Source organism: Lactuca saligna, chromosome 8 (genome assembly GCF_052625555.1).
Source record: "Lactuca saligna cultivar CGN05327 chromosome 8, ASM5262555v1, whole genome shotgun sequence".
Classification (NCBI taxonomy): domain Eukaryota; kingdom Viridiplantae; phylum Streptophyta; class Magnoliopsida; order Asterales; family Asteraceae; genus Lactuca; species Lactuca saligna.
This window is the reverse complement of record NC_136424.1, coordinates 105,378,441-105,388,895: the sequence shown is the minus strand read 5'-3', so window position 1 is coordinate 105,388,895 and position 10,455 is coordinate 105,378,441. Positions and strand designations below refer to the sequence as shown.

The 10,455-nt window shown below is 31.6% G+C and overlaps 1 pseudogene; it reads left to right on the top strand.

The window, feature by feature from the left end:
• The first annotated feature begins 2,487 nt into the window (after nt 1-2,487).
• On the top strand, nt 2,488-4,207 carry LOC145013168 (RING-H2 finger protein ATL13 pseudogene; annotated as a pseudogene).
• The last annotated feature ends 6,248 nt before the right edge of the window (nt 4,208-10,455 follow it).

The following is a 10,455-nucleotide window of genomic DNA, read 5'->3' as shown; positions in this document are numbered from 1 at the left end:
TAAGCAATATAATTATGTCAATACATTATTTTCCGACATCCAATTTGCTATAATAATAGGTAGTCTATAGGATTTAGGACATATTTTTTACGTTAAGAACTGACATAATCTTTGTACCAAAGATTCAAAGTCATGAGCTATGTTGATCAAGAAGTAGCACCAACATATGATATAATGCAACGAATGACCAACAAAAGATGAGTACAGATTATAAAGAAACAAGAATGCTGATAAGAATGCTGATAAATTTCTTGCAAGCAAGAAACCGACTCACGTTCTTGTTTATCAAATTTATCGAAGACCGGCACCATTTGTTTTATATGTCATAATGTCAAAAACCATGATAAGGTTCAAGGCAACACTAATATTCGTTCAAGCATTAAATGAAACATATCTTATGTACGACATGTTGACAAAAAACATGGGTGGACACTAAACGTCTTTAAAGTAGTTGATTATTTGAAACTATATAAAATATACCTTTGCCTTGATATAAAATATACCTTAATTTCCATATAAGATGAACATAACTCTTACTAACCAAAAAATTATTTTGATAAAATTAGATAAATGATCCTTATCTTATCGTTTCTGAGAGTTGTAAGTTTCATTCCTAATTTTTTTGTTACATAGATGGTCTTCGTTACATAGATGTTCTGAGTGGTTTTAAAATCTTAGTTGAGTTGTCTCTTATATGTCATAAGCATATAAGAGACTATTAATATATAAAATTGTACCAATTCATTTTCAAGTACTAATATTCCATATCGTATTTTTTATGTTCTTTTCATTTCATATGTGCATTTGTTACAATTTTCCGCATACACAATTTAATTATTTACTATAAAAGTAAGTTTTGAAACATCTTTGATGCTTGTGCCTAGATCTTTTTAGATACAAGCACTTTTGTAATCTTTTTGCAAAATATTTTATTTTTATGAATTTAATTTCATTAAAACAGGCTTGATACAATCGAATTTTCATGATTTGTTTGTAATTAAGAAATTAATATTTCAAACTAGTAATCACATTTCAAAATGTATTTCTTTTGTGATAATTTTAATGTGTAAGGTAGGTTTTCTTTTCAAAAAGCAACAACTTAGAAAACTTATATTATCATTATTATGACATGTTTATAGATGTCCGTTAAATTACATAGTTTATATAAGCTACGTGAATATTTATTTATAAATAAGCTTTTTCATAGTTTATTGGAACTAAAAAAATATCAAAATTATTTTTGCATGTTGCCAAAAAGGTGCATAAAGTCCGAGATCTTCTCCTTGACGTGGGGTTTGTGTTTTCTTACATAATATGACAAATTCACAGAAGTTTGACTTTTATTTTACCACTCTTTTTTCACTTTGACTTTCCTTGTTTCTCCCAAAATCACAGTCCATACCCAATTTGAGTATTTGCATATTAAAATTAATTCTTCAATTTCAAGAAATATGTACTAATAAATTAATTAAAACTATTTAATCTAAAAGGTGACCTAGAAGTGTGAAAAGGGAATTGTAGTAGAAGAAAAAAGAAGCATAAATAGTTCAAATTCCAAGATTTTGTTTTCGTGAAATAGTTTATGTAGTTTCTTATAATTATGTTAATTGTTTTTTAAACATTATTACTGGTTGAGCCATTAAAATATTTAGTGCGTATTAAATGTGCATTGATGTGGGGGTGTTATGCTATTGGGTGGTTCAGATTTGAAAAGTCAACTTATGACTAAATGCACAATTAAGTTGCTGTAATATTAATTATTAAATATATTTTATATTTTGTTAAGGTGCATAATTTAGAAATTTATCAATTAATCTTTAAATCTGAAAACGTGATTTGTCTAATCAAATAGAAAACAATATAAGTCATAATCTATGATATCCTTGAAATGTTTACTATGATATTTGTCCATAACATACCAATAGTTACTCAAATTATGTATGATTTTAATTAATATACATATATATTTGGATACTGACCTTTTCTGTCGTCTTAATTTGTCATAAATGTAAATTTTGATTTAAAAATTAAACTAAAACTTTATAATGGTTTATTGTGATCAAAAATTAAAATTAAAGGTAAAAAAAAAAAACTTAGGCTGTGTTTAATGTGTTATAGTTTATTTTCAAACTTTAAAAAACTGTAATATTTGTCGGGCCAAAAACACTTCTAATTAATTTTAAAAAACATGTTCTTATAAATGTTTTTATATCTTTTATTTAACTTATCAACTAATTTTAACAAATATCATTTTTTTATCGTCTAATTTTAACTTATATTTACTAGCTTATCGTCGTTTTTGCAGTTTACTTGTAAAAACACTATTAAAAATTTAGAATTTAATAGTTTTCATATGTATATATTTATTATTTTATGCTGTAACAATAAATTTTTTAAGTTATCATTACTCATCTGTTCTTTAATTTTTTTTTTTTATAGAAATTAAAGCTTTCATAATTCATAGATGCAAAATTTATGTCCATACAGACTGTCAATATCATCTCTCTCTCTCTCTCTCTCTCTCTCTCTCTCTCTCTTTGACTTGCAGAGTCTTCCCATTCAAGTACTCTTCAAAAAGCTTGAAAATCCGTTAATGGCCTTTTGATTTATATGATTTGAGAGATGGGTTTTCTTCCTTTCGTATGATTTAATCTTAAATTTCCAGTTTTTACCATTTTCCACTCTTTCCCCAAGAAATGGATCGGAAAATTCTTCTTTCACCGTACATAAGGCCGTATTTTTACACTCAGCCACCACTTCCTCCGCCGCCGCCACCACCGTTTGTTCAAGCCGCCTCTTCCGGTTCAAATTTCAACGACAATGTGAGTCCAAGTGTTCTGCTAATCATCATAATCCTCGCCGTTATATTCTTCATCTCCGGATTGCTTCATCTTCTTGTTAGATTTCTTATAAAACCATCAAATAGAGACCCAGATGAATTCGACAATGTGACTGCTCTTCAAGGTCAGTTACAGCAACTCTTCACTCTCCATGACTCCGGCGTTGACCAATCGTTCATCGACACGCTTCCTGTTTTCACTTACAAATCAATAATCGGTGTGAAAAACCCTTTTGATTGTGCTGTGTGTTTGTGCGAATTCGAAGGTGATGATCAGCTTCGATTATTGCCGAATTGTAGTCATGCTTTTCATATGGATTGTATCGATACATGGCTTTTATCTCATTCCACTTGCCCTCTTTGTAGAAGCAATTTGCTTTCTGATTATGCTCCGAACACTTATCGTTCACCATTTGTTCTTGTTCTTGAATCTGGAAGTAACGAGAGTTCTCGAGAGATTGTAGCCGAGCCCACAATTCAAAGGGCGAGTTCTCGATTTAGTGTTGATGAATCCCAATCCGAAGCCGACCCTGTTAATTCGGGTCAAAACGAGGTGAAAGAAGAGGAGAATAAGGAGAAAGTTGTTACAGTTAAGCTTGGGAAGTTCAAGAATGTGGATGGTGGAGGCGGCGGCGGTGGTGGTGGTGACGGCGGTGGCGAGAAGAGCAACATTGACGAAAGAAGGTGTTTTTCAATGGGTTCTTTCGAGTATGTGATGGATGATAATTCATCTTTACAAGTTTCCATTAGAACCCAAGTGAAGAAACTATCTCACAAAAAGTCAAACCTCCCGATCACCCCTGGTCACCGGCCGGCGATCTCTGAATGTGGCGGCGATTCAAGACGAGATTTCAAAGATTTTGAAGCATATAGAGGCGGCAGTATAATGAAAGAGAGCTTTTCAGTTTCCAAGATTTGGCTTCGAGGGAAGAAAGAGAAGCCAGATTCAACACCATTGGCGGCCATTGAGCCACCATCAACCACCACTTTCTCTCTACAGTTTTTGCTCCGGCAAAATGTCGCCGGAGAAGAAGCAAAGGTTTCTGAGATGGGATGTGACAATCATGAAGTACAGAGCTGTCATAGTCTTGATTTACCAACATCAACGTCAAATCAACCGTCTTTTGCAAAAAGGAGTTTACTTTGGCTTATGGGCAAGAAAAACAAGGTGGTGCATTCATCTTCTTCGTCAATGAATGTTTGAATTTTTTTTTTTTTGTCCCAAATACGTTTTTATTTTTCTTTTAGATAAGTTAAGTGTATTTTTTTTAAAGTTTGGGGGAGATTTGATTCTTACGAGTACAAAGGAATTCAATATTGATCGGGTTAAAGGAAGGATAAGTTATAATGTATGCATTTTTGTGATTAGTTACTTTTGTTACAATTAGTTACTTTTGTTACTATGTGAAGATAAGTAATGTATGTCGTTTTAACAGTTTGGTAAATGTTATCACCTACCTCTTTAGTTAGTATAGTAAAATGATGAAAATCGATACCATTTGGCACAAAATTTAAAGTTTTTTTGATAAATGAATGTTTTTTTTTTTTTTTTTTTTTTGTTATATATCAATCTTTTATGAATTTTGATAATTATTATTTTGTAGTATTTTTGAAATAATTATTATCCACTTGTTAATTTTTGGTTTGTTTTATTTTTTAAAATTGAAGACATATACTTTGTATATGTAAAGTATTAAATATCATATTTATAATATTAAATTGTAATAAATACGTTTTTTTTTCTTATTTTATTTTAAAGTTGTATATTAAAAATATTTTTTGTTTATACTTTAATTTAATGTTTAATTTTTTTAAAACAAATCCGTATAATACACAGGTTTCACATTTAATAGAAGAATATAAACCTAAATCCTTAATTGTCAAAACATACACATAAGTTTATTTTTCAAACAACTTCTTAGCTGGCCGCATTATTACCTTTGTTACTATGTGAAAATGAATGATGTATGACCACATTATTACTTTTGTTACTATGTGAAAATGAATAATGTATCTCGTTTTAACAAGTTGTTAAATCTCATGTCATGGATCATTAGTTAATCACAAGATTCAATTCAACACATTCATGCCACAAGATTCAAATAAAAAATCTAGACCAACATTCGTCTTTGTAACTCTCAAACAGATATATAGTCTTATCATTCGAGTAAAATTTAAGCTCTCATAGTTCAATTCTACGAACATCATGTGAGATATAAATTGGGTTGCATAACTCACATTGATATTCAAACCCTTAACGGTCTTTGAAAGTATACCATATTGGTACCAATTATTGATACTCTAGGTTGTTATTCTTGCAAAAATGTGAGTATCAAAGACCATATAGAGTTTTGATTCTAATAATGATAGTGATTTAAGCATCATATTCTTACGCCATCACTTTTGTCCAATTACATTTGACGGAATGCGTCAATTACTAAGGTTGTTGAAAGAATACCAATTTCAAAACAATTACATACAGTTCAAAAAAGGCTTGTATCTAACACTTAATTTTATTTCTATCAGATCTGAAGAATTTCAAGATACCAAATCATTTAATTCGATGATAAATCTAATTTGTTTTATGTAGTTGATACACATGCATAAATATATACCTTTATGAAGGCACACATGTCTAGGTTTTCTTCTTTGTTGCTGTTAAGTCCATGCTAGTTTGGTAGATATGGTTTTGTTTTTCAAAGAGAAGTAGTTAGCTTCATTTGAATATATGGGCAGGTAGTTATTTATGTTGATTTCTAAGTAGGTTTGAGCCTTGAAGTCTTGACATATACTTGAGTATGACTCCTGCTTCAAGAAAAAAAGATGATTGTGATGCAGACTGCTCTCTTTTTCATTAAGTTGTGTACTTTTAAGAAGCTATAAAATTGTACCAATTGATTTTTGGCAAATTCATATTACTATATCAGTAAATGAATTAAACCGATCATTGAGTATATATATCATTTAAAGTCTTATAACTATGTCAAATAATAATGAGTATGCTATGTGGTTATAGACCTATGGTATTTAAATAAAGAAAGCTTATGAATTGTTGGACATAATTTGTGGGAAATAAATATTAGGAGGGGACCTAAGCAACATTAAATGTTGTCACGAGCAATTTGTTTTTGATGCCCCATCATGCCTTATATGGTCCCCTCACTTCCTTATCATTTCACTTTCATTAAATTACATTGGAAAGATCATATGTATTAAAACATATTACAAACTATCAAACCACAGAAACCATTATTTTCTCCTTTAAAATTTAGATATAGATTAAAATTGGTGTGAAGTTGAATTACTTGAATAGTAATCTTTTTGTCTGTTACTAATACTATATGAAGGTTTCAGCCCAAGATGTAGAAGATGGGCCTGGATATATCACACGAGCTATTTTGTGCAGTTTGGCCCACTTATTAACTAGCAAATTCAAATTTACAATACATGTACTGAGGTAAATGTTGTAATGTTTGGTTTTATTACTAAACAATATTCATTTGAATAAAAGAATTATTAGAATAGTAGTTTTTTGATAATTAACAAGCATATGTAATAAAATGTAGACAAATTTTCACACGTGGTCCTTAAACTTTTTTGTTTGTCCCTTAAATGGTCTCTATAAAACTTTTTTTCCCATTGATGGTCCATACAGAGCAAAATCTGCACACAAATGTCCCTTGTGATTAACACCATTATTTTTCTATTAAATAAAATATGAAAAAGACTATTGCCCACCTTTTATTTAATTGCACACAACTGACCCTTTCCTCACTTATAAGGACATGTCTATGTAAAAGGATCAAATCGAAGAACATAGGAGAGTTTTTCTTGAGTCTGATTCTGCAAGGGGGTCAACGAAAACGATGATCAACTAGAAACTTGGAGAAGATGACAAATTATGATTAGGGTTTCTTTTTGGTGTCTGTAGGCGATGGGTGTGATGGTATTCGCCTGTATGATAATGTTCATCTTTGATGGTTTCAGGATGAGATGATGATGGTTTAGGTGGTGCAATGGTGATGATTAGGTTAGAATGTAGGCTAATAAATAACACGTGGTGTTCGAATGCAGTTATGATGGTTAGAGAGAAGTTGGTGAAGGTGACTGTGTGAGGTTTGTGATGAAATGGAAATGGATCATCTTGATCTCTTCTTTAATGAAGATCATCGATATGTGAAAATGAAATTCCAAACACGCTGCCAGTCTGGTTTTTATTTTATGGTGATTGTAACGCCCGTAGATCCGGGCTAGTAAATTTAGAGACAATAAGCATAAAAAATGAGATATTGATGGAATATTATTTAGAAAGATTAATCTTAACCAAGTGTTAGTATATGTTACAAGGGTTTCGTACATATAAAGAACGCCGAAATCCAAGTTATAACGAAGAAGTTATGGTCCGTCGAAGTTTTACGGCAAAACCGACAGGGTACCGGGAGACGTAAATAGTGAATTTATGATAGAAGACTTTTTAGCCTTAGTAATCTAAACAAAAGTTGTAGTGTACGTTAAAACGATAACATACAAAAAAAAAAAAAAAAAAAAAAAAAAAAAAAAAAAGAACGCCAAAATCTGACTTCGTATGAGGAAGTTATGAATTTTCTAAGATTTGGCTTAGCAGTGGACAACCCGAAACTCGAATTTTAGATCAAGCGGTTTTTGGCCTACGCGACCTAAATGAGTGTTGAAGCTGAACTCAACGGTAAAAAGACAAACGAAAATGGAGTCCATATGTAGAAGTTATAAATTTTACGCGGACATTTAACTGTATAATCTCCTCCTACTATTAAATTTAAGATCGTCCAGAATTAGCCGACGGAATCAAAATAAAAGTTGTAGATCTTATGTTTACCTACGTGTGGATATAAAGAACGTCAAAAACGGAGCTCGTATGCGAAAGTTATGGATTTTAGAAGTCGGAAGTGTGTTGTGCGAAAATAAGTGACGTGGCACAATCTTGTCCATTGCTTTCTCCCCAAGTCTTACCACCAGATGGTGACATATGGCACCAAGTTCAACCATATTTTACCCTATAAATAGAACCTCTCTCACCCTCATTTTCTTCACACATTTCCTATTTTTTCTTCTCTCTACACTTTCTCTAAACCTCCCAAAACCCCCGCTAAGCCCGAGGGAATTCCCCTAGCGCTAGAAGAAAGCCCCGGAGTGCTCGACGGCTTCGAGAAGAAGAGATCTTCGACTCGGGAACACTGCTCCAAGCGAAACCCGGTTTTCGAGAAAACCCGCTGTAAGTAAGCTACGCCTACGCTATTTTTAATATAGCTTTTAATTAATTATAATAACGTTATTAGGACCTTATAATAATTATTTGGGCTATTATTATGAGTTATATAAGTGTCTTTATAATATCTTTTTAACTACTCGCGGTACGGGAAATCTGGTTTATAGGGCCACATATGGTTGTTGGATTTCAGAAGTGTTATATGCCTAAATGGTTATGCTCTCCGGTGTTTTATGTCTGACCCTTATCTGTACGTAGTGGTTGGAAAATACTGTTTAGACGCTTATATTATAATAATAATAATAATAATAATAATAATAATAATAATAATAATAATAATAATAATAATTAGTCACGGTAAATATTAGACTAAAATCTAGTGGTAATAATACTAGGTTTTGTAGAAAGAAATTAATTTTATGAAGCAAAACGTTGTTTGAGTTCAAAATCACCACCTTTTTAGGTGAGTGCATAATCCCCTTCATCTTACACATAGATATGAAGTATTTTAATATAAATTACGTGTTATGTGTGCATATTATTTGAATACTTGCTGTCTATGCTGGGTGAAAGATTTTTATACATGTTTTAAATGATTTAAACTTTATATGTATTTTATATCTACAAAATATGTTGGGTAAAACATAGGTAGATGAAATAGTTGTTGTGTGATAACACGATGAAAGACATCAATGTTGATAGTGATCCAGTCATCTAGTTGAGTATAGATGACGACCACTGACTATAATAGACAGTCTAGTGGAACGCTAGCAGGCTCGTAACCTGTAGGTGTTTTTGAACCAGGTGCTCATTAGGTATTTTGAACTAAGTGTGTTCACTAGGTATTTTTGAAATAAGTATGTTTATTAGTTATTTTTGAACTATGTGTTCACCATATGTTTTGGACTACGTGTTCACCAGTTGTAATCTATAAACTTTGGTAACGATGGACTTCGTACATATTCCTTAGGATAATCCTTAGGAATAAATGAACGAGGAATATCTGATTCTTAGGGTAGATCCTTAAGAGTAAAGAAGATAATGTGGATGGGTAATTGGGTTGATTAATTGTTTGAAGATTAAACATAATAATTATATTATTGTGGGTTGAAAACCCTATGTACACACTAGGTTTCCCAACCTGACCCACTAAGTTTATATATATCACATGTGTTAATATGAAGTCACATTATACTGAGAGATTAAGGAGATACAAATCACTAGTGATAATGAATGTAAGTTTTGTTTATGCTTATGTTTCTGTATTGACGATGAAATCCCAAATGTTTTTAAATGAATAAAAATACTTTTCTTTGGAAATGCTTTGATAACGTATTTATCATGTTTTACTGGGAACAAATTCCACAACATTTTTATTAAAAGAGGTACTCTGATTTTTATAAAGCATAAACAAAATCGGTCTTTTCTGGCCGTGAAAATGGGGATGTCACAGTGATGGTTGGATGGACATATGCATTTAAGCAGTTCTCAAAATGTTCGATTAGTGCTCTTTACTAGGGTTTTTTTTTGGATCTAGAATCATTGGATATTAACTTTGGATATGAAATGGTGGGTTTTTATCCAGTTGATGGTTGGAGTCCGAATTGAGGTGTCAACATGGATGGATGAGGGTAGGAAAAAAAAGAGCATCAAGCACTCGCTAATATCATCGGTCTCCGACCACTCACCGAATCGAGTGTTTGGAGTTCAATTTTATCAGCAATCGATATGGGTAAAGAAATTTGGAGAAAAACGAGGAGCATGGGAGGGGGTGTAGAGACAATGAATGTTCAACAAATTGGTTCAAATTCTTAATAATCCGAGAATCTAAATATGGGATTAAATGGATTTGGCAAGTATATTTATGGGGTTTTCTTCTTCGATAAAGATGATAAAAATTTATTGGTTTCCTTCGGAGAGAGAGAGAAAGAGAGAGAGAGAGAGAGAGAGAGAGAGAGGGCATTTCCATCTTTTCACACACACTTAACAGAATTTGTTAACAAAGCTAGTCATAAGAGTCATTTGTGTTCAAGGTTTGCTCCGAATATCCATTGTAATTATAAATATATATACAAAATGTAAATTCTCATATGTTAGTGTAATTATTGTAGCTAAAAGTGCATATTCATATGCATAATTGATAGTTTATTTTATTTACTTCTTTTATATAGTTTATTTTAGCATTTTTTAAGCCTTTTTTGTTATTACATTTCATTTTCTATCCCTTCTTTATCTTGGATTGTATCAAGTATTTTCTCTTTTGCATAAGGTGTTTTGTAGGTTTTTGGAGTCTCATTACGGTTGAGAATTAGCTTTTTATTGGGCTTAGTGGGCTTGCAAGGAGTTCTTATGCTTTGCGAATCCATTTTGG